Here is a 27,525-nt window from a genome sequence, read left to right on the forward strand (position 1 = left end):
CTGCATACTTGCCCCTCTTTTCGAAACTCATGCATTCACCTCCCTAATAACCCCATCCATAAACAAATTAAACAACCATCGAGACACCACTCACCCCTGCTGCAAACCTACATTCACTGAGAATCAATTTCTTTTCTCTCTTCCTACACGTATGCATGCCCTACATCCTTGATAAAAGCTTTTTACTGCTTCTAACAACTTGCCTCCCATACCATATATTCTTAATACCTTCCACAGAGCATCTCAATCAACTCTATCATATGCCTTCTCCAGATCCATAAATGCTACATACAAATTCATTTGCTTTTCTAATTATTTCTCACATACATTCTTTAAAGTAAACTCCTGATCCACACATCCTCTACCACTTCTGAAACCACACTGCTCTTCCCCAATCTGATGCTGTGTACACGCCTTCATCCTCTCAATCAATACCCTGGCATATAATTTCCCAGGAATACTCAACAGAGTTATACCTCTGTAATTTGAGCACACACTCTTATCCCCTTTGCCTTTTTACAATGGCACTATGCAAGCATTCCTCAAATCCTCAGGCGCCTCACCATGAGTCATACATACATTAAATAACCTTACCAAGCAAACAGCAATACAGTCACCCCCTTTTTTTTTCTTAATAAAATCCATTGCAATTCCATCTAAACCCGCTGCCTTGCCAGCTTTTATCTTCCGCAAAGCTTTTATTACCTCTTCTCTGTTTACCTAATCATTTTCCCTAACCCTCTCTACTTTGCACACCACTTCGACCAAAACACCCTATATCTGCCACTCTATCATCAGACACATTCAGCAAACCTTCAGATTACTCACTCCATCTCCTTCTCACATCACCACTACTTGTTATCACCTCCCCATTATCCTCCTTCACTAAAGTTCCCATTTGTTCCCTTGTCTTATGCACTTTATTTACCTCCTTTCATAACATCTTTTTATTCTCCCTAAAATTTAATGATACTCTCTCACCCCAACTCTCAAATGCCCTCTTTTTCACCTCTTGCACCTTTCTCATGATCTCTTGCCTCTTTCTTTTATGCATCTCCTAGTCATTTGCATTATTTCGCTGCAAAAATCGTCCAAATGCCTCTCTCTTCTCTTTCACTAATAATCTTACTTCTTCTTCCCACCACTCATTACCCTTTCTAATCTACCCACCTCCCACACTTCTCATGCCACAAGCATCTTTTGTGGAAGCCATCACTGCTTCCCTAAATACAACCCATTCCTCCCCCCCACCTCCCCTTACGTCCTTTGTTCTCACCTTTTTCCTTTCTGTCCTCAGTCTCTACTGGTACTTCCTCACACAAGTCTCCTTCCCAAGCTCACTTACTCTCACCACTCTCTTCACCCCAACATTCTCTTTTCTTTTCTGAAAACCTCTACAAATCTTCACCTTCGCCTCCACAAGATGAATATCAGACATCCTTGCAGTTGCACCTCTCAGCACATTAACATCCAAAAGTTTCTCTTTCACGTGCCTATCAATTAACACGTAATCCAATAATGCTCTCTGGCCATCTCTTCTACTTACATACGTATACTTATGTATATGTATTTATTTTGCTTTGTCACTGTCTCCTGCGTTAGCGAGATAGCGCAAGGAAACAGATGAAAGATAAGCCCAACCCACTCACATACACATGTATATACATACACGTCCACACACGCAAATACACATACCTATACATCTCAATGTATACATATATATACACACAGACATATACATATATACTATTTATATTTTATTTTGCTTTGTCGCTGTCTCCCGCATTTGCGAGGTAGCGCAAGGAAACAGAAGAAAGAAATGGCCCAACCCACCCCCATACACATGTATATACACACACGTCCACACACGCAAATATACATACCTGTACATCTCAATGTACACATATATACACACACACAGACACATACATATATACCCATGCACACAGTTCACACTGTCTGCCTTTATTCATTCCCATCGCCACCTCGCCACACATGGAATATCATCCCCCTCCCCCCTCATGTGTGCGAGGTAGCGCTAGGAAAAGATAACAAAGGCCCCATTCGTTCACACTCAGTCTCCAGCTGTCATGCAATAATGCCCGAAACCACAGCTCCCTTTCCACATCCAGGCCCCACACAACTTTCCATGGTTTACCGCAGACGCTTCACATGCCCTGATTCAATCCACTGACAGCACGTCAACCCCGGTATACCACATCGATCCAATTCACTCTATTTCTTGCCCGCCTTTCACCCTCCTGCATGTTCAGGCCCCGATCACTCAAAATCTTTTTCACTCCATCTTTCCACCTACAATTTGGTTTCCCACTTCTCCTCGTTCCCTCCACCTCCGACACATATATCCTCTTGGTCAGTCTTTCCTCACTCATTCTCTCCATGTGCCCAAACCATTTCACAACACTCTTCCGCTTTCTCAACCACGCTCTTTTTATTTCCACACATCTCTCTTACCCTTACATTACATACTCGATCAAACCACCTCACACCACACATTGTCCTCAAACATCTCATTTCCAGCACATCCACCCTCCTGCGCACAACTCTATCCATAGCCCACGCCTCCAACCATACAACATTGTTCGAACCACTATTCCTTCAAACATACCCATTTTTGCTTACCGAGATAATGTTCTCGACTTCCACACATTCTTCAAGGCTCCCAGGAATTTTGCCCCCTCCCCCACCCTATGATTCACTTCCGCTTCCATGGTTCCTTCTGCTGCCAGATCCACTCCCAGATATCTAAAACACTTTACTTCCTCCAGTTTTTCTCCATTCAAACTTACCTCCCAATTGACTTGACCCTCAACCCTACTGTACCTAATAACCTTGCTCTTATTCACATTTACTCTTAACTTTCTTCTTTCACACACTTTACCAAACTCAGTCACCAGCTTCTGCAATTTCTCACATGAATCAGCCACCAGCGCTGTATCATCAGTGAACAACAACTGACTCACTTCCTAAGCTCTCTCATCCCCAACAGACTTCATACTTGCCCCTCTTTCCAAAACTCTTGCATTTACCTCTCTAACAACCCCATCCATAAACAAATTAAACAACCATGGAGACATCACACACCCCTGCCGCAAACCTACATTCACTGAGAACCAATCACTTTCCTCTCTTCCTACACGTACATATGCCTTACATCCTCGATAAAAACTTTTCACTGCTTCTAACAACTTGCCTCCCACACCATATATTCTTAATACCTTCCACAGTGCATCTCTATCAACTCTATCATATGCCTTCTCCAGATCCATAAATGCTTCATAGAAATCCATTTGCTTTTCTAGGTATTTCTCATATACATTCCTCAAGTTAAGAGTAGATGTGAATAAGAGCAAGGTTATTAGGTACAGTAGGGTTGAGGGTCAAGTCAATTGGGAGGTGAGTTTGAATGGAGAAAAACTGGAGGAAGTGAAGTGTTTTAGATATCTGGGAGTGGATCTGTCAGCGGATGGAACCATGGAAGCGGAAGTGGATCATAGGGTGGGGGAGGGGGCTAAAATTTTGGGAGCCTTGAAAAATGTGTGGAAGTCGAGAACATTATCCCGGAAAGCAAAAATGGGTATGTTTGAAGGAATAGTAGTTCCAACAATGTTGTATGGTTGCGAGGCGTGGGCTATGGATAGAGTTGTGCGCAGGAGGATGGATGTGCTGGAAATGAGATGTTTGAGGACAATGTGTGGTGTGAGGTGGTTTGATCGAGTAAGTAACGTAAGGGTAAGAGAGATGTGTGGAAATAAAAAGAGCGTGGTTGAGAGAGCAGAAGAGGGTGTTTTGAAATGGTTTGGGCACATGGAGAGAATGAGTGAGGAAAGATTGACCAAGAGGATATATGTGTCGGAGGTGGAGGGAACGAGGAGAAGAGGGAGACCAAATTGGAGGTGGAAAGATGGAGTGAAAAGGATTTTGTGTGATCGGGGCCTGAACATGCAGGAGGGTGAAAGGAGGGCAAGGAATAGAGGGAATTGGAGCGATGTGGTATACAGGGGTTGACGTGCTGTCAGTGGATTGAATCAAGGCATGTGAAGCGTCCGGGGTAAACCAAGGAAAGCTGTGTAGGTATGTATATTTGCGTGTGTGGACGTGTGTATGTACATGTGTATGGGGGGGGGTTGGGCCATTTCTTTCGTCTGTTTCCTTGCGCTACCTCGCAAACGCGGGAGACAGCGACAAAGTATAAAAAAAAAAAAAAAAAAAAAAATTCCTCAAATCAAACACCTGGTCCACATATCCTCTACCACTTCTGAAACCACACTGCTCTTCCCCAATCTGATTCTCTGTACATGCCTTCACCCTCTCAATCAATACCCTCCCATATGATTTCCCAGGAATACTCAACAAACTTATACCTCTGTAATTTGAGCACTCACTCTTATCCCCTTTGCCTTTGTACAGTGGCACTATGCACGCATTCCGCCAATCCTCAGGCACCTCACCATGAGTCATACATACATTAAATAACCTTACCAACCAGTCAACAATACAGTCACCCCCTTTTTTAATAAATTCCACTGTAATACCATCCAAACCTGCTGCCTTGCCGGCTTTCATCTTCCGCAAAGCTTTTACTAACTCTTCTGTGTTTACTAAATCATCCTCCCTAACCCTCTCACTTTGCACACCACCTCGACCAAAACACCCTATATCTGCCACTCTATCATCAAACACATTCAACAAACCTTCAAAATACTCACACCATCTCCTTCTCACATCACCACTACTTGTTATCACCTCCCCATTTGCGCCCTTCACTGAAGTTCCCATTTGTTCCCTTGTCTTACATATTGTATTTACATCCATCCAAAACATCTTTTTATTCTTCCTAAGATTTAATGATACTCTCTCACCCCAACTCTCATTTGCCCTCTTTTTCACCTCTTGCACCTTTCTGTTGCCCTCCTGCCTCTTTCTTTTATACATCTCCCACTCATTTGCATTATTTACCTGCAAAAATTGTCCAGATGCCTCTCTCTTCTCTTTCACTAATAATCTTACTTCTTCATCCCTCCACTCACTACCCTTTCTAATCTGCCCACCTCCCATGTTTCTCATGCCACAAAAATCTTTTGTGCAAGCCATCACTGTTTCCTTAAATACATCCCATTCCTCCCCCACTACCCTTACGTCCTTTGGTCTCACCTTTTTCCTTTCTGTACTCAGTCTCTCCTGGTACTTCCTCACGCAAGTCTCCTTCCCAAGCTCGCTTACTCTCACCACTCTCTTCACAAAACCTCTACAAATTGTAACCTTCGCCTCCACAAGATGAATATCAGACATCCCTGCAGTTGCACCTCTCAGCGCATTAACATCCAAAAGCCTCTCTTTCGCGCGCTTATCAATTAACACGTAATCCAATAATGCTCTCTGGCCATCTCTCCTACTTACATATGTATACTTATGTATATCTGTCTTTTTAAACCAGGTATTCCCAATCACTAGTCCTTTCTCAGCATATAAATCTACAAGCTCTTCACCATTTCCATTTACAACACTGAACACCCCATGTATACCAATTATTCCCTCAACTGCCACATTTCTCACCTCTGCATTCAAATCACCCATCACTATAACCCGGTCTCGTGCATCAAAACCACTAACACACTCATTCAGCTGCTCCCAAAACACTTGCCTCTCATGATCTTTCTTCTCATGCCCAGGTGCATATGCACCAATAATCACCCATCTCTCTCCATCAACTTTCAGTTTTACCCATATCAATCGAGAGTTTACTTTCTTACACTCTATCACATACTCCCACCACTCCTGTTTTATGAGTAGTGCTACTCCTTCCCTTGCTCTTGTCCTGTCACTAACCCCTGACTTTACTCTCAAGAAATTCCCAAACCACTCTTCCCCTTTACCCTTGAGCTTCATTTCACTCAGAGCCAAAACATCCAGGTTCCTTTCCTCAAACATACAGCCTATCTCTCCTTTTTTCTCATCTTGGTTACATCCACACACATTTAGACACCCCAGTCTGAGCCTTCGAGGAGGATGAGCACTCCCTGCGTGACTCCTTCTTCTGTTTCGCCTTTTAGAAAGTTAAAATACAAGGATGGGAGGGTTTCTAGCCCCCCGCTTCCATCCCCTTTAGTCGCCTTGTATGACATGTGAGGAATGCGTGGGAAGTATTCTTTCTCCCCTATCCCCAGGGATAATTTATTAATATCTCTATTTAAACCAGGTATTCCAAATCACCAGTCCTTTTTCAGCACATATATCTACAAGCTCTTCCCCATTTCCATTTACATCACTGAACACCCCATGTACACCAATTATTCTCTCAACTGCCACATTACTCACCTTTGCATTCAAATCACCCATCACTGTAACCCGGTCTCGTGCATCACCACTACTAACACACTCATTTAGCTGCTCCCAAAACACTTCCCTCTCATGATCTTTCTTCTCATGCCCAGGTGCATATGCACCAATAATCACCCATCTCTCTCCATCCACTTTCAGTTTTACCCACATCAATCCAGAGTTTACTTTCTTACACTCTATCGCATACTCCCACCACTCCTGTTTCAGGAGTCGTGCTACTGCTTCCCTTGCTCCTTTCCTTGTACTAACCCCTGACTTTACTCCCAAGACATTCACTAACCACTCTTCCTCTTTACAATTGAGCTTCATTTCACTCAGAGCCAAAACATCCAGGTTCCTTTCCTCAAACATACTACCTGCCTCTCCTTTTTTGTCATCTTAGTTACATCCACACACATTTAGACACCCCAATCTGAGCCTTCGAGGAGGATGAGCACTCCCTGCATGACTCCTTCTTCTGTTTCCCCTTTTAGAAAGTTAAAAGACAAGGAGGGGAGTGTTTCCAGCCCCCCGCTCCTGTCCCCTTTAGTCGCCTTCTGCGACACGCGATGAATGTGTGGGAAGTATTCTTTCTCCCGTATCCCCAGGGATAGGCATGTTAAGTGTGTAAAAGAGAGAATTTTTGATGTTTATGTGCTAAGAGGGGCAGCTGGAGGGATGTCAGTTCACTATCTTTTGGAGACGAAGGTGGAGATTCATAGAGGTTTTCAGAAAAGGAGAGAGAACATTGGGGTGAAGAGAGTGGTTAGAGTAAGTGAGCTTGGAAATGAGACGTGTGGGGAAGTGCTAGGAGAGATTGAGTGCCGATTGGCAAAAGGTGAAAGGAAATGACATAAGGGAGTGGAGGAGGAATGGGATGTATTTAGGGAAGGAGTGATGGCTTGTGCAGAAGATACATGTGGCATGAGAAAGGTGGGAGATGTGCAGATTAGAAAGGGTAGTGAATGGTGGGATGAAGTAAGATTGGTTTTGAAAGAGAAGAGAAAGGCAATTGGATGATTTTTTTAGGGAATTAGTGCAAATAACTGGGAGATTTATAAAAGAAAAGGGCAGGAGGTCAAGAGAAAGGTGCAAGAGGTAAGTAAAAAAATAGGGCAAATGAGAGTTGTGGTGAGAGAAAGTCTTTAGATTTTAGGGAGAATAAAAGATGTTTTGGAAGTAGGCAAATAATGTGCATAAGCCATGAGAACAAATGTGAACATAGGTGAAGGGGGCAAATGGGGAGGTACTGAAAAGTAACGAAGTGAGAAGGAGATGGAGTGAATATTTTTTGAAGTTTTATTGAATATTTTTGATGATAGAGTGGCAGATATAGGTTGTTTTATGGTAGAGTGGCAGATATAGGTTGTTTTGGTCATGGTGGTGTGCGAAGTTAGAGGGTCAGGGAGAATGGTTTGTTGAACAGAGAAGAGATAGTGAAAGCTTTACAGAAGAAAGCCAGCAAGGCGTTGGATTGGATGGTATTTCTGTGGAATTTATAAAAAAGGTGGTGACTTTGTAGTTGATTGGTTGGTAAGGATATTCACTGTATGTATGAATCATGGTGAGGTGCCTGAGGATTGGCGGAATGCATGCAATAGTGCCATTGTACAAAGGCAAAGGGGATAAGGGTGAGTATTCAAATTACAGAGGCATACGTTTATTGAGTATTTGTGGGAAATTATATGGGAGGGTATTGATTGAGATGGTAAAGGCGTGTACAGAGAATCAGATTGGGGAAGAGCAGTGTATGGTTTTCGAAGTGGTAGAGGATGTGTGGATTAGGTGTTTGCTTTGAAGAAGTTACGTGAGAAATACTTAGAAAAACAGATGGATTTGTATGTAGGATTTATGGATCTGGAGAAGGCATATGATAGGGTGGATAGAGATGTTATGTGAAGGGTTTTTTGAGTATATGGTGTGGGAGGTAAGTTGCAAGAAGCAGTGAAAAGTTTTTACCAAGGATGTAAGGCATGTGTTCAAGTAGGAAGAGAGCAAAGTGATTGGTTTCCAGTGAATATCAGTTTTTGGCGTGGGTGCGTTATGTCTCATTGGTTCTTTAATTTCTTTATGGATGTGGTTGTTATGGATGTGAATGTAAGAGTTTTGGAGAGAGGGGCAAGTATGCAGTCAGTTGTGGATGAGAGGGCATGGGAAGTGAGTCAGTTTTTTGCTGATGATACAGTGCCAGGTGGCTGATTCATGTGAGAAACTGCAGAAGCTGGTGACTGAGTTTGAAGTGTATGAAAGGAGGAAGTTAAGAGTAAATGTGAAAAAGAGCAAGGTTATTAGGCTTAGTAGGGTTGAGGGACAAGTTAATTGGGAGGTAATCTCGAATGGAGAAAAACTGTCGGAAGAGAAGTGTTTTAGGTATCTGGGAGTGGATTTAGCAGTGGATGGAACCATGGAAGTGGAAGTGAGTCACAGGGTGGGGAAGGGTTCGAAGTTTCTGGGAGCATTGAAGAATGTGTGGAAGGGGAGAATGTCATCTCATAGAGCAAAAATGGGTATGTTTGAAGGTGCCAAGAATGATACATGGTTGTGAGGCATGGGCTATAGATAGGGTTGTTCGGAGAAGTGTTGATGTATGTAAATGAAATGTGTGAAGACAGTATGTGGTGTGAGGTGGTTTGTTTGAGTAAGTAATGAAAGGGTAAGAGATATATGTGTTAAAGAAAAGAGTGCGGTTGAGAGAGCAGAAGAGGGTGTATTGAAATGGTTTGTACATAGGGAGAGAATGAGCGAGCAAAGGTTGACAAAGAGGACGTATTTGTCAGAGGTGGAGGGAAGAAGAAGCAGGAGACCAAATTGGAGGTGGATTGATGCAGTGAAAAATATTTTGAGCAATTGGAGCCTGAACATACAGGAGGGTGAAAGGCGTACAAGGAATAGAGTGAATGGGAACGATGTGGTATACTGGGGTCGACTTGCTGTCAATGGATTGAACCAGGGCATGTGACGTGTCTGGGGTAAACCATGGAAAGTTTTGTTGGGCCTGGATGTGGAAAGGGAACTATGGTTTTGGTGCATTACACATGACAGCTATAGCCTGAGTGTGAACGATTGTGGCCTTTGTTGTCTTTTCCTTGCGCTACCTCGCTGGGGGAGGATGGGATGCTATTTCATGTGTGGTGGGATGGCGACGGGAATGAATAAAGTCAGCAAGTATTGATATGTACATGTGTATATATGTACATGTCTGTGTATGTATATGTATATGTGAGAAATACTTAGAAAAGCAAATGGATTTCTATGAAGCATTTATGGATCTTGAGAAGGCATATGATAGAGTTGATAGAGATGCTCTGTGGAAGGTATTAAGAATATATGGTGTGGGAGGCAAGTTGTTAGAAGCAGTGAAAAGTTTTTATGGAGGATGTAAGGCATCTGTACATGTAGGAAGAGAGGAGAGTGATTGGTTCTCAGTGAATGTAGGTTTGCGGCAGGGGTGTGTGATGTCTCCATGGTTGTTTAATTTGTTTATGGATGGGGTTGTTAGGCAGTTGAATGCAAGAGTTTTGGAAAGAGGGGCAAGTATGCAGTCTGTTGTGGATAAGAGAGCTTGGGAAGTGAGTCAATTGTTATTCGCTGATGATACAGCACTGGTGGCTGATTCATGTGAGAAACTGTAGAAGCTGGTGACTGAGTTTTGAGTTTGGTAAAGTGTGTGAAAGAAGAAAGCTGAGAGTAAATGTGAATAAGAGCAAGGTTATAAGGTACAGTAGGGTTGAGGGTCAAGTCAATTGGGAGGTAAGTTTGAATGGAGAAAAACTAGAGGAAGTGAAGTGTTTTAGATATCTGGCAGTGGATTTGGCAGCGGATAGGACCATGGAAGCGGACGTGAATCATAGGGTGGGGGAGGGTGTGAAAATTCTGGGAGCATTGAAGAATGTGTGGAAGTTGAAAACATTGTCTTGGAAAGCAAAAATGGGTATGTTAGAAGGAATAGTGGTTCCTACAATGTTATATGGTTGCAAGGCGTGGGCTATGGATAGAGTTGTGCGGTGGAGGGTGGATGTGCTGGAAATGAGATGCTTGAGGACAATATGTGGTGTGAGGTGGTTTGATCGAGTAAGAAATAATAGGGTAAGAGGGATGTGCGGTAATAAAAAGAGTGTGGTTGAGAGAGCAGAAGAGGGTGTTTTGAAATGGTTTGTTCACATGGAGAGAATGAGTGAGAAAAGATTGACCAAGAGGATGTATGTGTCAAGAGGTGGAGGGAACGAGGAGAAGTGGTAGACCAAATTGGAGGTGGAAAGATGGAATGAAAAAGATTTTGAGTGATCAGGGCCTGAACATGCAGGAGGGTGAAAGGCATGCAAGGAATAGAGTGAATTGGGTTGATGTGGTATACTGGGGTCGACGTGCTGTCAATGGATTGAACCAGGGCATGTGAAGTGTCTGGGGTAAACCATGGAAAGTTGTGTGGGGCCTGGATGTGGAAAGGGAGCTGTGGTTTCGGTGCATTATTACATGACAGCTAGAGACTGAGTGTGAACGAATGTGGCCTTTGTTGTCTTTTCCTAGCATGGGTATATATGTATACCCATATACAATATAAGATTAGTTATATTGTCAATCGTTTACTGTTGAAGACACTGTTCTGATGTTTCGCTCTAGCCTCATGTCTTGTATTATGTCAGTGTTAGATGTAACTCCTAGGGGAAGTGGGGATGTTCATGTTGTTTATTGGGGAAACAAGAGAATGTTTTTCATAGCCATAACCTCACAATGCTTCATCATGTTCCCCCCTTTGTTCCCTTCCCCTTTATAATGTCAGAGGCTCCTCTTATGGACAGCAGTCCTTAGAAACCATAACAAAGAACAAAAGGGAGAAATAAGAAGAAACCAAAACGAATTTTTAAAGAGTCTCTGTTGTTTAAAGTCAGTGAAAATGGTCATAGGTGGATATGATGGGGCTGTTAGAATATTTTGGCCATTGACATGACTGTCTTTTTTTATGGTCTGGTATTGTAGAGCTCTTGTATTGAAAGTTTATACATGTCCATATGAACTTTTTTCATTTCATTTCAAGCTAGAAGTTTCAGTTTTCTAAATTATTTCTTACATTTTTCATATGTATATATATATGTTTAGGGAGAATAAAAAGATGTTCTGGAAGGAGGTAAATAAAGTGCGTAAGACAAGGGAGCAAATGGGAACTTCAGTGAAGGGCGCAAATGGGGAGGTGATAACAAGTAGTGGTGATGTGAGAAGGAGATGGAGTGAGTATTTTGAAGTTTTGTTGAATGTGTTTGATGATAGAGTGGCAGATATAGGGTGTTTTGGTCGAGGTGGTGTGCAAAGTGAGAGGGTTAGGGAAAATGATTTGGTAAACGGAGAAGAGGTAGTGAAAGCTTTGCGGAAGATGAAAGCTGGCAAGGCAGCAGGTTTGGATGGTATTGCAGTGGAATTTATTAAAAAAGGGGGTGACTGCATTGTTGACTGGTTGGTAAGGTTATTTAATGTATGTATGACTCATGGTGAGGTGCCTGAGGATTGGCGGAATGCGTGCATAGTGCCATTGTACAAAGGCAAAGGGGATAAGAGTGAGTGCTCAAATTACAGAGGTATAAGTTTGTTGAGTATTCCTGGTAAATTATATGGGAGGGTATTGATTGAGAGGGTGAAGGCATGTACAGAGCATCAGATTGGGGAAGAGCAGTGTGGTTTCAGAAGTGGTAGAGGATGTGTGGATCAGGTTTTTGCTTTGAAGAATGTATGTGAGAAATACTTAGAAAAGCAAATGGATTTGTATGTAGCATTTATGGATCTGGAGAAGGCATATGATAGAGTTGAGAGAGATGCTCTGTGGAAGGTATTAAGAATATATGGTGTGGGAGGAAAGTTGTTAGAAGCAGTGAAAAGTTTTTATCGAGGATGTAAGGCATGTGTACGTGTAGGAAGAGAGGAAAGTGATTGGTTCTCAGTGAATGTAGGTTTGCGGCAGGGGTGTGTGATGTCTCCATGGTTGTTTAATTTGTTTATGGATGGGGTTGTTAGGGAGGTAAATGCAAGAGTTTTGGAAAGAGGGGCAAGTATGAAGTCTGTTGGGGATGAGAGAGAGCTTGGGAAGTGAGTCAGTTGTTGTTCGCTGATGATACAGCGCTGGTGGCTGATTCATGTGAGAAACTGCAGAAGCTGGTGACTGAGTTTGGTAAAGTGTGTGGAAGAAGAAAGTTGAGAGTAAATGTGAATAAGAGCAAGGTTATTAGGTACAGTAGGGTTGAGGGTCAAGTCAATTGGGAGGTGAGTTTGAATGGAGAAAAACTGGAGGAAGTGAAGTGTTTTAGATATCTGGGAGTGGATCTGGCAGCGGATGGAACCATGGAAGCGGAAGTGGATCATAGGGTGAGGGAGGGGGCGAAAATTCTGGGGGCCTTGAAGAATGTGTGGAAGTCGAGAACATTATCTCGCAAAGCAAAAATGGGTATGTTTGAAGGAATAGTGGTTCCAACAATGTTATATGGTTGCGAGGCGTGGGCTATGGATAGAGTTGTGCGCAGGAGGATGGATGTGCTGGAAATGAGATGTTTGAGGACAATGTGTGGTGTGAGGTGGTTTGATCGAGTAAGTAACGTAAGGGTAAGAGAGATGTGTGGAAATAAAAAGAGCGTGGTTGAGAGAGCAGAAGAGGGTGTTTTGAAGTGGTTTGGGCACATGGAGAGAATGAGTGAGGAAAGATTGACCAAGAGGATATATGTGTCGGAGGTGGAGGGAACGAGGAGAAGAGGGAGACCAAATTGGAGGTGGAAAGATGGAGTGAAAAAGATTTTGTGTGATCTGGGCCTGAACATGCAGGAGGGTGAAAGGAGGGCAAGGAATAGAGTGAATTGGAGCGATGTGGTATACCGGGGTTGACGTGCTGTCAGTGGATTGAATCAAGGCATGTGAAGCGTCTGGGGTAAACCATGGAAAGCTGTGTAGGTGTGTATATTTGCGTGTGTGGACGTATGTATATACATGTGTATGGGGGGGGGGGTTGGGCCATTTCTTTCGTCTGTTTCCTTGCGCTACCTCACAAACGCGGGAGACAGCGACAAAGTATAAAAAAAAAAAATATATATATATATATATATATATATATATATATATATATATATATTTATATTTATATTTATATATATATATATATATATATATATATATATATATATATATATATATATTGGTGCATATGCACCTGGGCATGAGAAGAGAGATCAAGGGAGGCAAGTGTTTTGGGAGCAGCTGAATGAGTGTGTTAGTAGTTTTGATGCACGAGACCGGGTTATAGTGATGGGTGATTTGAATGCAAAGGTGAGTAATGTGGCAGTTGAGGGAATAATTGGTATACATGGGGTGTTCAGTGTTGTAAATGGAAATGGTGAAGAGCTTGTAGATTTATGTGCTGAAAAAGGACTGATGATTGGGAATACCTGGTTTAAAAAGCGAGATATACATAAGTATACTTATGTAAGTAGGAGAGATGGCCAGAGAGCGTTATTGGATTACGTGTTAATTGACAGGCGTGTGAAAGAGAGACTTTTGGATGTTAATGTGCTGAGAGGTGCAACTGGAGGGATGTCTGATCATTATCTTGTGGAGGCTAAGGTGAAGATTTGTATGGGTTTTCAGAAAAGAAGAGTGAATGTTGGGGTGAAGAGGGTGGTGAGAGTAAGTGAGCTTGAGAAGGAGACCTGTGTGAGGAAGTACCAGGAGAGACTGAGTACAGAATGGAAAAAGGTGAGAACAATGGAAGCAAGGGGAGTGGGGGAGGAATGGGATGTGTTTAGGGAATCAGTGATGGATTGCGCAAAAGATGCTTGTGGCATGAGAAGAGTGGGAGGTGGGTTGATTAGAAAGGGTAGTGAGTGGTGGGATGAAGAAGTAAGAGTATTAGTGAAAGAGAAGAGAGAGGCATTTGGACGATTTTTGCATGGAAAAAATGCAATTGAGTGGGAGATGTATAAAAGAAAGAGACAGGAGGTCAAGAGAAAGGTGCAAGAGGTGAAAAAAAGGGCAAATGAGAGTTGGGGTGAGAGAGTATCATTAAATTTTAGGGAGAATAAAAAGATGTTCTGGAAGGAGGTAAATAAAGTGCTTAAGACAAGGGAGCAAATGGGAACTTCAGTGAAGGGCGCAAATGGGGAGGTGATAACAAGTAGTGGTGATGTGAGAGGGAGATGGAGTGAGTATTTTGAAGGTTTGTTGAATGAGTTTGATGATAGAGTGGCAGATATAGGGTGTTTTGGTCGAGGTGGTGTGCAAAGTGAGAGGGTTAGGGAAAATGATTTGATAAACAGAGAAGAGGTAGTGAAAGCTTTGCGGAAGATGAAAGCCGGCAAGGCAGCAGGTTTGGATGGTATTGCAGTGGAATTTATAAAAAAAGGGGGTGACTGTATTGTTGACTGGTTGGTAAGGTTATTTAATGTATGTATGACTCATGGTGAGGTGCCTGAGGATTGGCGGAATGCGTGCATAGTGCCATTGTACAAAGGCAAAGGGGATAAGAGTGAGTGCTCAAATTACAGAGGTATAAGTTTATTGAGTATTCCTGGTAAACTATATGGGAGGGTATTGATTGAGAGGGTGAAGGCATGTACAGAGCATCAGATTGGGGAAGAGCAGTGTGGTTTCAGAAGTGGTAGAGGATGTGTGGATCAGGTGTTTGCTTTGAAGAATATATGTGAGAAATACTTAGAAAAGCAAATGGATTTGTATGTAGCATTTATGGATCTGGAGAAGGCATATGATAGAGTTGATAGAGATGCTCTGTGGAAGGTATTAAGAATATATGGTGTGGGAGGAAAGTTGTTAGAAGCAGTGAAAAGTTTTTATCGAGGATGTAAGGCATGTGTACGTGTAGGAAGAGAGGAAAGTGATTGGTTCTCAGTGAATGTAGGTTTGCGGCAGGGGTGTGTGATGTCTCCATGGTTGTTTAATTTGTTTATGGATGGGGTTGTTAGGGAGGTAAATGCAAGAGTTTTGGAAAGAGGGGCAAGTATGAAGTCTGTTGGGGATGAGAGAGCTTGGGAAGTGAGTCAGTTGTTGTTCGCTGATGATACAGCGCTGGTGGCTGATTCATGTGAGAAACTGCAGAAGCTGGTGACTGAGTTTGGTAAAGTGTGTGGAAGAAGAAAGTTAAGAGTAAATGTGAATAAGAGCAAGGTTATTAGGTACAGTAGGGTTGAGGGTCAAGTCAATTGGGAGGTGAGTTTGAATGGAGAAAAACTGGAGGAAGTGAAGTGTTTTAGATATCTGGGAGTGGATCTGGCAGCGGATGGAACCATGGAAGCGGAAGTGGATCATAGGGTGGGGGAGGGGGCGAAAATTCTGGGGGCCTTGAAGAATGTGTGGAAGTCGAGAACATTATCTCGGAAAGCAAAAATGGGTATGTTTGAAGGAATAGTGGTTCCAACAATGTTGTATGGTTGCGAGGCGTGGGCCATGGATAGAGTTGTGCGCAGGAGGATGGATGTGCTGGAAATGAGATGTTTGAGGACAATGTGTGGTGTGAGGTGGTTTGATCGAGTGAGTAACGTAAGGGTAAGAGAGATGTGTGGAAATAAAAAGAGCGTGGTTGAGAGAGCAGAAGAGGGTGTTTTGAAGTGGTTTGGGCACATGGAGAGGATGAGTGAGGAAAGATTGACCAAGAGGATATATGTGTCGGAGGTGGAGGGAACGAGGAGAAGAGGGAGACCAAATTGGAGGTGGAAAGATGGAGTGAAAAAGATTTTGTGTGATCGGGGCCTGAACATGCAGGAGGGTGAAAGGAGGGCAAGGAATAGAGTGAATTGGAGCGATGTGGTATACCGGGGTTGACATGCTGTCAGTGGATTGAATCAAGGCATGTGAAGCGTCTGGGGTAAACCATGGAAAGCTGTGTAGGTGTGTATATTTGCGTGTGTGGACGTATGTATATACATGCATATGGGGGGGGGGTTGGGCCATTTCTTTCTTTCGTCTGTTTCCTTGCGCTACCTCGCAAACGCGGGAGACAGCGACAAAGTATGAAAAAAGAAAAAAAAAATATATATATATATATATATATATTATCCCTGGGGATAGGGGTGAAAGAATACTTCCCATGCATTCCTCGCATGTCGTAGAAGGCGACTAGAGGGGACGGGAGCGGGGGGTCAGAAATCCTCCCCTCGTATTTTTTTTTTTTTTTTTTAAATGGGAAACAGAAGAAGGAGTCACACGGGGTGTGCTCATCCTCCTCGAAGGCTCAGACTGGGGTGTCTAAATGTGTGTGGATGTAACCAAGATGTGAAAAAAGGAGAGATAGGTAGTATGTTTGAGGAAAGGAACCTGGATGTTTTGGCTCTGAGTGAAACGAAGCTCAAGGGTAAAGGGGAAGAGTGGTTTGGGAATGTCTTGGGAGTAAAGTCAGGGGTTAGTGAGAGGACAAGAGCAAGGGAGGGAGTAGCAGTACTCCTGAAACAGGAGTTGTGGGAGTATGTGATAGAATGTAAGAAAGTAAATTCTCGATTAATATGGGTAAAATTGAAAGTTGATGGAGAGAGATGGGTGATTATTGGTGCATATGCACCTGGGCATGAGAAGAAAGATCATGAGAGGCAAGTGTTTTGGGAGCAGCTGAATGAGTGTGTTAGTGGTTTTGATGCACGAGACCGGTTTATAGTGATGGGTGATTTGAATGCAAAGGTGAGTAATGTGGCACTTGAGGGAATAATTGGTATACATGGGGTGTTCAGTGTTGTAAATGGAAATGGTAAAGAACTTGTAGATTTATGTGCTGAAAAAGGACTAGTGATTGGGAATACCAGGTTTAAAAAGCGAGATATACATAAGTATACGTATGTAAGTAGGAGAGATGGCCAGAGAGCATTATTGGATTACGAGTTAATTGACAGGCGCGCGAGAGAGAGGCTTTTGGATGTTAATGTGCTGAGAGGTGCAACTGGGGGGATGTCTGATCATTATCTTGTTGAGGCGAAGGTGAAGATTTGTATGGGTTTTCAGAAAAGAAGAGTGAATGTTAGGGTGAAGAGGGTGGTGAGAGTAAGTGAGCTTGGGAAGGAGACTTGTGTGAGGAAGTACCAGGAGAGACTGAGTACAGAATGGAAAAAGGTGAGAACAATGGAAGTAAGGGGAGTAGGGGAGGAATGGGATGTATTTAAGGAAGCTGTGATGGATTGTGCAAAAGATGCTTGTGGCATGAGAAGAGTGGGAGGTGGGTTGATTAGAAAGGGTAGTGAGTGGTGGGATGAAGAAGTAAGATTATTAGTGAAAAAGAAGAGAGAGGCATTTCGACGATTTTTGCAGGGAAGAAATGCAATTGAGTTGAAGATGTATAAAAGAAAGAGACAGGAGGTCAAGAGAAAGGTGCAAGAGGTGAAAAAAAGGGCAAATGAGAGTTGGGGTGAGAGAGTATCATTAAATTTTAGGGAGAATAAAAGATGTTCTGGAAGGAGGTAAATAAAGTGCATAAGACAAGGGAGCAAATGGGAACTTCAGTAAAGGGCGCAAATGGGGAGGTGTTAACAAGTAGTGGTGATGTGAGAAGGAGATGGAGTGAGTATTTTGAAGGTTTGTTGAATGTGTTTGATGATAGAGTGGCAGATATAGGGTGTTTTGGTCGAGGTAGTGTGCAAAGTGAGAGGGTTAGGGAAAATGATTTGGTAAACAGAGAAGAGGTAGTAAAAGCTTTGCAGAAGATGAAAGCCGGCAGGGCAGCAGGTTTGGATGGTATTGCAGTGGAATTTATTAAAAAAGGGGGTGACTGTATTATTGACTGGTTGGTAAGGATATTTAATGTATGTATGACTCATGGTGAGGTGCCTGAGGATTAGCGGAATGCTTGCATAGTGCCAATGTACAAAGGCAAAGGGGATAAGAGTGAGTGCTCAAATTACAGAGGTATAAGTTTGTTGAGTATTCCTGGTAAATTATATGGGCGGGTATTGATTTAGAGGGTGAAGGCTTGTACAGAGCATCAGATTGGGGAAGAGCAGTGTGGTTTCAGAAGTGGTAGAGGATGTGTGGATCAGGTGTTTGCTTTGAAGAATGTATATGAGAAATACTTAGAAAAGCAAATGGATTTGTATGTAGCATTTATGGATCTGGAGAAGGCATATGATAGAGTTGATAGAGATGCTCTGTGGAAGGTATTAAGAATATATGGTGTGGGAGGCAAGTTGTTAGAAGCAGTGAAAAGTTTTTATCGAGGATGTAAGGCATGTGTATGTATAGGAAGAGAGGAAAGTGATTGGTTCTCAGTGAATGTAGGTTTGCGGCAGGGGTGTGTGATGTCTCCATGGTTGTTTAATTTGTTTATGGATGGGGTTGTTAGGGAGGTAAATGCAAGAGTTTTGGAAAGAGGGGCAAGTATGAAGTCTGTTGGGGATGAGAGAGCTTGGGAAGAGAGTCAGTTGTTGTTTGCTGATGATATAGCGCTGGTGGCTGATTCATGTGAGAAACTGCAGAAGCTGGTGACTGAGTTTGGTAAAGTGTGTGAAAGAAGAAAGTTAAGAGTAAATGTGAATAAGAGCAAGGTTATTAGGTACAGTAGGGTTGAGGGTCAAGTCAGTTGGGAGGTAAGTTTGAATGGAGAAAAACTGGAGGAAGTAAAGTGTTTTAGGTATTTGGGAGTGGATCTGGCAGCAGATGGAACCATGTGGTTCCTACAATGTTATATGGTTGCGAGGCGTTGGCTATGGATAGAGTTGTGCGCAGGAGGGTGGATGTGCTGAAAATGAGATGTTTGAGGACAATGTGTGGTGTGAGGTGGTTTGATTGAGTAAGTAACGTAAGGGTAAGAGAGATGTGTGGAAATAAAAAGAGCGTGGTTGAGAGAGCAGAAGAGGGTGTTTTGAAATGGTTTGGGCACATGGAGAGAATGAGTGAGGAAAGATTGACCAAGAGGATATATGTGTCTGAGGTGGAGGGAACGAGGAGAAGTGGGAGACCAAATTGGACGTGGAAAGATGGAGTGAAAAAGATTTTGTGTGATCGGGGCCTGAACATGCAGGAGGGTGAAAGGAGGGCAAGGAATAGAGTGAATTGGATCGATGTGGTATACCAGGGTTGACGTGCTGTCAGTGGGTTGAATCAGGGCATGTGAAGCATCTGGGGTAAACCATGGAAAGCTGTGTAGGTATGTATATTTGTGTGTGTGGACGTATGTATAGACATGTGTATGGGGGTGGGTTGGGCCATTTCTTTCGTCTGTTTCCTTGCGCTACCTCGCAAACGCGGGAGACAGCGACAAAGCAAAAGAAAAAAAAAAAGTATATGTCTGTGTGTGTATATATATGTATACATTGAGATGTATAGGTATGTATATGTGCTGTGTGTGGACGTGTATGTGGATGGGTTGGGCCATTCTTTCGTCTGTTTCCTTGCGCTACCTCGCTAACGCGGGAGACAGCGACAAAGCAAAATGAATAAATAAGAAAAAATAAATGTTTCATAAAATGCATTGTGCATAAATTGTGCTTTCTTCATTAAGAATATTACGAAGCCTTTTTCATGCTGAAGCTATTTGTTCAAACCATTTGTACCCTCTGTATTTTGTGTGTATAGATATATTTTGTTTATCTACTGTCAGACTTTGATCATATTTTACAAGAGCATCATCTACACTGGTACCACATGCGTGAGAGAAAGCAATCATTGCTCTTGTGAAAATAATGGAGGGATCAGTATAGTGGGTACTCCAAACTGTTCAAGCCAACACAGTAAACTCGATATAACGTTCCCCGGTATAACTGATTTTGGATTGAGTGGACAAATGATAATGCGGTACATTAATGAATAATAGTTAAGAAAAAATCAAACCAAAAACGCAGCACCACATGCATTTTATATTGCATTTGTTTTTGGGTAGTTTCGCATGGACTCACATTGTTTCTGTCTCAGTCTGCCTCAAGCTATCATGCAGTCAGTTTGTATGCAGTGTGTTTGTTATTTCAGAATCATGACTTTATTTATTAAATGCTTTTGCATTTCTTACAATTCGAAGTGGCATCAAGTGATTTTTAAGAGGTGCAATGAAAGCATTTCGTCCATCCTCACTTTATTATAATGAGGTAACCTTTCACAAGATAGGGGTGGCATCACCTCTATCTCAATCTTGACTCCTGCCTCCAAGTGCCTGGCAAGCATTCCCATATTGCCCAGTTCCCACCGCCCAACTATCTTACCATACACTTAAACCTTACATTTGTAGAGGAGTAAAGAAGAATCATTGGTTGCATTCAATTTAGCAGACTTTTGGCATTAATAGACACTCCTTTCCCCAATTAGTCCTTTAAATCGAGAGTTTTCTGTACCTGCTGAAGGAAAATCCACCATTGCATTAGCTTCGCATTTTTCAAGCCAAACCAAAGCAGTAATGCTACTAAAGCAGAATTCTATCAAATTAACTGATCAGGTTTGTAGTATATTGTTGATACTTATTTTATTCTCTCTTAAATTGTTATATTGTTAGAATACAACATTGGTAAGATACATGATTACAAGGTGTTGTTTTTACTATCTTGAATTGACTTGACTTAATTTATTTTAGAATGTATCAGTCATGAATAGTTTGGAAAATTATGTGTATTCTGGTTTTCATATTATGATGAACCTACTTTGATAGGAATTGCCGACTGATCGATATTTGAAGCTGTCTTCATTTCTGATTTGATTTTTTAAACTTGTATCTAATAGGGAGTGAGTATAAATCATGCTAACATTTTATCTGTAATTCCAGGGCCTGTTTCACGGGAGAAAGTGCGACTACTAGTCGTGCTATTCTTGATAAGGCGAGTACAAACACCTTTGTGTAAACCAGTGCTCCATTAAAATGGAGGTCCAAGTATGCTGAAGAAATTTATGCCTAGTTGTCATGAAACATTGCCTATAAACAGTTTTGATATTGATCTGGGTGTACATTTAACATCTAGAAAGTATATACTCTATAAAGTATATACTCTTTTTGCAGTACATTAGAGATGTAAACTTGTTGAACTTCTTCAGGCATAAATTTACATGAGTGACTTGCCTACACAAAAATGTGCATTTCATTTTGTGCCCCTAGTGCAAAGTTGCTTGCCAGGCCTAGATGGTTACTGAATGAGTAGTCCATGATGATTTCACATTTTGTAATATTACAAACTCATAGGCAGACATTTTACCTCGAATGAGGCAAAATACGTTTTCATGAACAGAATTATGAGTTTGTGTAAGAAATTAAACTGTAGATTCATATGGGCAAAACTGAAAGTGGATGGAGAGAAATGGATGATTATTGGTGTCTTATACACCTGGTCGTGAGAAGAACGATCACAAGAGGCAAGTGATTGAGGAACAGCTGAGTGAGTGTGTTAGCAGCTTTGATGCACGAGACCAGGAGTGATGGGTGATATAAATGCAAATGTGAGTAATATGGGAGTTGAGAGTATAATTGGTGTACATGGGGTGTTCATTGTTGTAAATGGAAACGAAGAGCTTGTGGATTTGTGTGGTGAAAAAGGATTGGTGATTGGGAATACAAAGTTTAAGAAGAGAGATATTTATTTTTTTGTTTATTATACTTTGTCGCCGTCTCCTGCATTAGCAAGTTAGCGCAAGGAAACAGACGAAAGAATGGCCAAACCCATCCACATGCCCATGAGTATACACACTTGTCCACACATGCACATATATATACATATACATTTCAACATATACATATATATACATACACAGACATGCATGAATACACATGTACATATTTCATACTTACTGCCTTCATTCATTTCCAATGCCAGCCCGCCACACTTTAAATGACAACCCCTTCTCCCACACATGCACAAGGTACACTATGAAAAGACAACAAAGGCCACATTCGTTCACACTCAGTCTCTAGCTGTCATGTATAATGTACCGAAAGCACAGCTCCCTTTCCAGCTGTATCCCCACAAAACTTTCCATGGTTTATCCCAGACGCTTCACATGCCCTGGTTAAATCCATTGACAGCGCGTTGACCCTGGTATACCACATTGTTCCAGTTCACTTTATTCCTTGCACGCCTTTCACCCTCTTGCATGTTCAGGCCCCTATCGCTCAAAATCTTTTTTACTTCATCCTTCCACCTCCAATTTGGTCTCCCACTTCTCCTTGTTCCCTCCACCTCTGACACATATATCCTCTTGGTCAATCTTTCCTCACTCATTCTCTCCATGTGACTAAACCATTTCAAAACACCCTCTTCTGCTCTCTCAACCACACTCTTTTTATAACCACGCATTTCCCTTTCATTACTTACTCGATCAAACCACCTCACACCACATATTGTCCTCAAACATCTCATCTCCAACACATCCACCCTCCTTCGCACAACCCTATATATAGCCCACGTCTTACAACCATATAACAGTGTTGGTACCACTATTCCCTCAAACATACCCATTTTTGCTTTCGGAGATAATGTTCTCGCCTTCCACACATTCTTCAATGCTCCCAGAACTTTCGCCCCGTCCCCCACCCTGTGACTCACTTCCGCTTTCATGGTTCCATCCGCTGCCAAATCTACTTCCAGATGTCTGAAACACTTCACTTCCTCCAGTTTTTCTCCATTCAAACTCGCCTCCCAGTTGACTTGTCCCTCAACCATAGCTACTGTACCTAATAACCTTGCTGTTCACATTTACTCTCAGCTTTCTTCTTTCACACACTTTACCAAACTCAGTCACCAGCTTCTGCATTGTCTCACCCAAAGCAGCCACCAGCACTGTATCATCAGCGAACAATGACTGACTCACTTTGCGGGTTATAGTGATGGGTGATTTGAATGCAAAGATGAGTAATGTGGCAGTTGAGGGAATAATTGGTGTACATGGGGTGTTCCATGTTGTAAATGGAAATGGTGAAGAGCTTGTAGATTTGTGTGCTGAAAAAGGACTGGTGATTGGGAATACCTGATTTAAAAAGAGATATATACATAAGTATACTATGTAAGTAGGAGTGATGGCCAGAGAGCATTGTTGGATTACGTGTTAACTGATAGGTTCATGAAAGAGAAACTTTTGAATGTTAATGTGCTGAAAGGTGCAACTGGAGGGATGTCTGATCATTATCTTGTTGAGGCAAAGGTGAAGATTTGTAGAGGTTTTCAGAAAAGAAGAGAATGTTGGAGTGAAGAGAGTGGTGAGAGTAAGTAAGCTTGGGAAAGAGACTTGTGTGAGGAAGTACCAGGAGAGACTGAGTGCAGAATGGAAAAAGGTGAGAGCTAATGATGTAAGGGTAGTGGGGGAGGAATGGGATGTATTTAGGGAAGCAGTGATGGCTTGCTTGTGCCATGAGAAGTGTGGGAGGTGGGCAGATCAGAAAGGGTAGTGAGTGGTGGGATGAAGAAGTAACATTATCAGTGAAAGAGAAGAGATAGGCATTTGGCCGATTTTTGCAGGGAAATAGTGCAAATGACTGGAAATGTATATAAGAAAGAGGTAGGACGTCAAGAGAAAGGTGCAAGAGGTGAAAAAGAGGGCGAGTGAGAGTTGGGGTGAGAGAGTATCATTAAATTTTAGGGAGAATAAAAAGATATTTATGGATGGGGTTGTTAGGGAGGTGAATGCAAGAGTTTTGGAGAGAGGGGCAAGTATGCAGTTTGTTGTCAGTGAAAGGGCTTGGGAAGTGAGTTAGATGTGTTCGCTGATGATATACTGCTGTTGGCTGATTCGGGTGAGAAACTGCAGAAGCTGGTGACTGAATTGGGTAAAGTGTGTGAAAGAAGAAAGCTGAGAGTAAATGTGAATAAGAGCAAGGTTATTAGGTATTGTAGGGTTGAAGGACAAGTCAATTGGGAGATAAGTTTGAAAGGAGAAAAACTGGAGGAAGTGAAGTGTTTTAGACATTTGAGAGTGGATTTGGCAGCAGATGGAACCATGGAAGCAAAAGTGAGTCACGGTGGGGGAGGGGGCGAAAGTTCTGGGAGCATTAAAAAATATGTGCAAGGCGAGAACAGGTATGTTTGAAGGAATAGTGGTACCAACAATGTTGTGTGGTTGCAAGGTGTGGGCTATAGATAGAGGGTGGATGTGGTGGAAATGAGATATTTGAGGACAGTGTATGGTATGAAGTGGTTTGATCAAGTAAGTAATGAAAGGGTAAGAGAGATGTGTGGTAATATAATGTGGTTGAGAGGGCAGAAGAGGGTGTTTTGAAATGGTTTGGTCACATGGAGAGAATGAGTGAGGAAAGATTGACAAAGAGGATATATGTGTCAGAGATGGAGGAAACGAGGAGAAGTGGGAGACCAAATTGGAGGTGGAAGGATGGGGTGAAAAAGATTTTGTGCAATCTGGGCCTGAACATGCAGGAGGGTGAAAGGCGTGCAAGGAACAGAGTTAATTGGAATGATGTGGTATACCAGGGTCGACGTGTTGTCAATGGATTGAACCAGGGCATGTGAAGCGTCTGGGACAAACCATGGAAAGTTTTGTGGGGCCTGGATGTGAAGAGATAGCAATGGTTTTGTTGCATTGCACATGACAACTAGAGACTGAGTGTGAATGAATGTGGCCTTTGTTGTCTTTTCCTAGTGGTACCTCGCACACATGCGGGGTAAAGGGGGTGCCATTTCATATGTGGAGGGGTGGCGGCAGGAATGGATGAAGGCCGCATGTATTAATATGTTTCTTTTTTCTTTCATACTATTCGCCATTTCCCGCATTAGCATGGTAGTGTTAGGAACAGAGGACTGGGCCTTTGAGGGAATATCCTCACCTGGCCCCCTTCTCTGTTCCTTCTTTTAGAAAATTAAAAAAAAAAGGGGGGGGAGGATTTCCAGCCACCCCTGTATACCACATCGTTCCAATTCACTGTAGTCTTTGCACACCTTTCACTCTTCTGTATGTTCCAGCCCCGATTGCTCAAAATCTTTTTCACTCCATCCTTCCCTCTCCAATTTGGTGTGTTACTTCTTTCTCCCTCCACCTCTGACACATTATCCTCTTTATCAATATTTCCTCACTCATTCTCTCCATGTGACCAAACCAATTCAATACACCCTGTTCTCTTTCAACCACACTCTTTTTATTACCACACATCTCTCTTACCCTTTCATTACTTACTCGATCAAATCACCTTACACCACATATTGCCCTCAAACATTTCATTTCCAATACATCAACCCTCCTCCGCACAACCCTATGTATAGCCCATGCCTCACAACCACATAACATTGTTGGAACCACTATTCCTTCAAACATACCCAATTTTGCTCTCTTGAGATAACATGCTCGTCTTCCACACATTCTTCAATGCTCCCAGAACCTTCGCCCCCTCCCCCACCCTGTGACTCACTTCCGCTTATTTGGTTCCATCCGCTGCCAAATCCACTCCCAGATATATAAAACACTTCACTTCCTCTAATTTTTCTCCATTCAAACTTACCTCCCAGTTGACTTGTCCCTCAACCCTACTGAACCTAATAACCTTGCTCTTATTCGCATTTACTCTCAACTTTCTTCTTTCACACACTTTACAGAAGTAAGTCACCAGCTTCTGCAGTTTCTCGCCCGAATCATCCGTCAGCACTGTATCATCATTGAACAACAACTGACTCACTTCCGAAGCCCTCTCATCCACAGCAGACTACCTAATTGCCCCTCTTTCCAAAACTCTTGCATTCACCTCCCAAACAACTCTATCAATAAACAAATTGAACAACCATGGAGACATCATGCACCCATGCCACAAACCAACATTCACTGATAACCAATCACTTTTCCTCTCTTCCTACTCGTACACATGCCTTACATCCTCGATAAAACTTTTCAGTGCTTCTAGTAACTTACCTTCTACACCATATACTCTTAATACCTTCCACAAAGCATCAGTATCTGTGTCATATACTTTCTCCCATGAGAAATACTTAGAAAAAAAGATGGATTTGTATGTAGCATTTATGGATCTGGAGAAGGCATATGATAGGGTGGAGAGAGATGCTTTATGGACTGTTTTTAAAGTATATGGTGTGAGAGGTAAGTTGCTAGAAGTAGTGAAAAGGTTTTACCGTGGATGTAAGGCATGCGTATGAGTAGGAAGAGAGGAAAGTTATTGGTTTCCAGTGAATGTCAGTGTGCGGCAGGGGTGCGAGATGTCGCCATGAGTTTGTTTATGGATCGGATGGTTAGGGAAGTGAATGCAAGAGTTTTGGAGAGAGGGGCAAGTATGCAGTCTGTTGTGGATGAGAGGGCATGGGAAATGAGTCGGTTGTTGTTCGCTGATGATACAGCACTGGTGGCTGATTCGGCTGAGAAACTGCAGAAGTTGGTGACTGAATTTGGTAAAGTGTAAGAAAGAAGGGAGTTGTGAGTAAACATGAGATAAGGACAAGGATATTCGGCTCAGTAGGGTTGAGGGATAAGTTAATTTGGAGGTAAATTTGAATGGAGAAAAACTGGAGGAAGTGATGTGCTTTAGGTATATGGGACTGGACTTAGCAGTGGATAGAACCATGAAATCGGAAGTGAGCCACAGGGTTGGGGAGGGAACGAAGGTTCTGAGAGTGATGAAGAATGTTTAGAAGGCAAGAAGTTAAATGGGTATGTTTGAAGGAATAGTGGTTCCAAGAATGTTATATGGTTGTGAGGCATGAGCTATAGATAGAGTTGTGCGGAGTAGGGTGGATGTGTTGGAAATTAAATGTATGAGGACAATATGTGGTGTGAGGTGGATTGATCAAGTAAGTAGTGAAAGGGTAAGAGAGATATGTGGTAATAAAAAGAATGTGGTTGAGAGAGCAGAGGGGGGTGTGTTGAAATAGTTTGGAAATACAGAGAGAATGAGTGAGAAAAGATTGACAAAGAGGATATATGTGTCGGGTGGAGTGAAAAAGATTTTGAGCGATCGGGGCCTGAACATACAGGAGGCAGAATGGCATGCAAGGAATGGAGTGAATTGGAATGATGTGGTTTACTGGAGTTGACGTGCTGTCAGTGGATTGAACCAAGGCATGTGAAGCAATCCATGGAAAGGTCTTTGGGGCCTGGATATAGAAAGGGAGCTGTCATTTCATTGCATTACACATGACAGCTGGAGATTGAGCATCAATGAATGTGGTCTTTTTTGTCTGTTCTAGGTGCTGCCTCGCTGGAGGGCAGGTGCTAGTTCGTGTGTGGGGGGGTGGTGATGGAAATGGATGAAGGCAGCAAGTATGGATATGTACATGTGTTTATATGTATATGTTGAAATGTATATGT

General features: G+C 42.4%; 1 long non-coding RNA gene across 4 annotated transcripts in view; it reads left to right on the forward strand.

Moving 5' to 3' along the window:
• The window catches only part of LOC139760188 (uncharacterized), a 164,706-nt gene that overhangs the window by 28,559 nt on the left and 108,622 nt on the right, over positions 1–27,525 (forward strand). For 3 of the 4 annotated variants that reach the window (XR_011715270.1, XR_011715271.1, XR_011715269.1), the window contains exon 5: positions 21,050–21,101. This is a non-coding gene — a long non-coding RNA (uncharacterized lncRNA). Of the gene's footprint in view, positions 1–21,049; positions 21,102–27,404; positions 27,478–27,525 lie in introns of all 4 variants that reach the window. The other variant, XR_011715272.1, reaches the window with a different exon arrangement.

This window comes from Panulirus ornatus, chromosome 35 (genome assembly GCF_036320965.1).
Source record: "Panulirus ornatus isolate Po-2019 chromosome 35, ASM3632096v1, whole genome shotgun sequence".
NCBI classification, from domain to species: domain Eukaryota; kingdom Metazoa; phylum Arthropoda; class Malacostraca; order Decapoda; family Palinuridae; genus Panulirus; species Panulirus ornatus.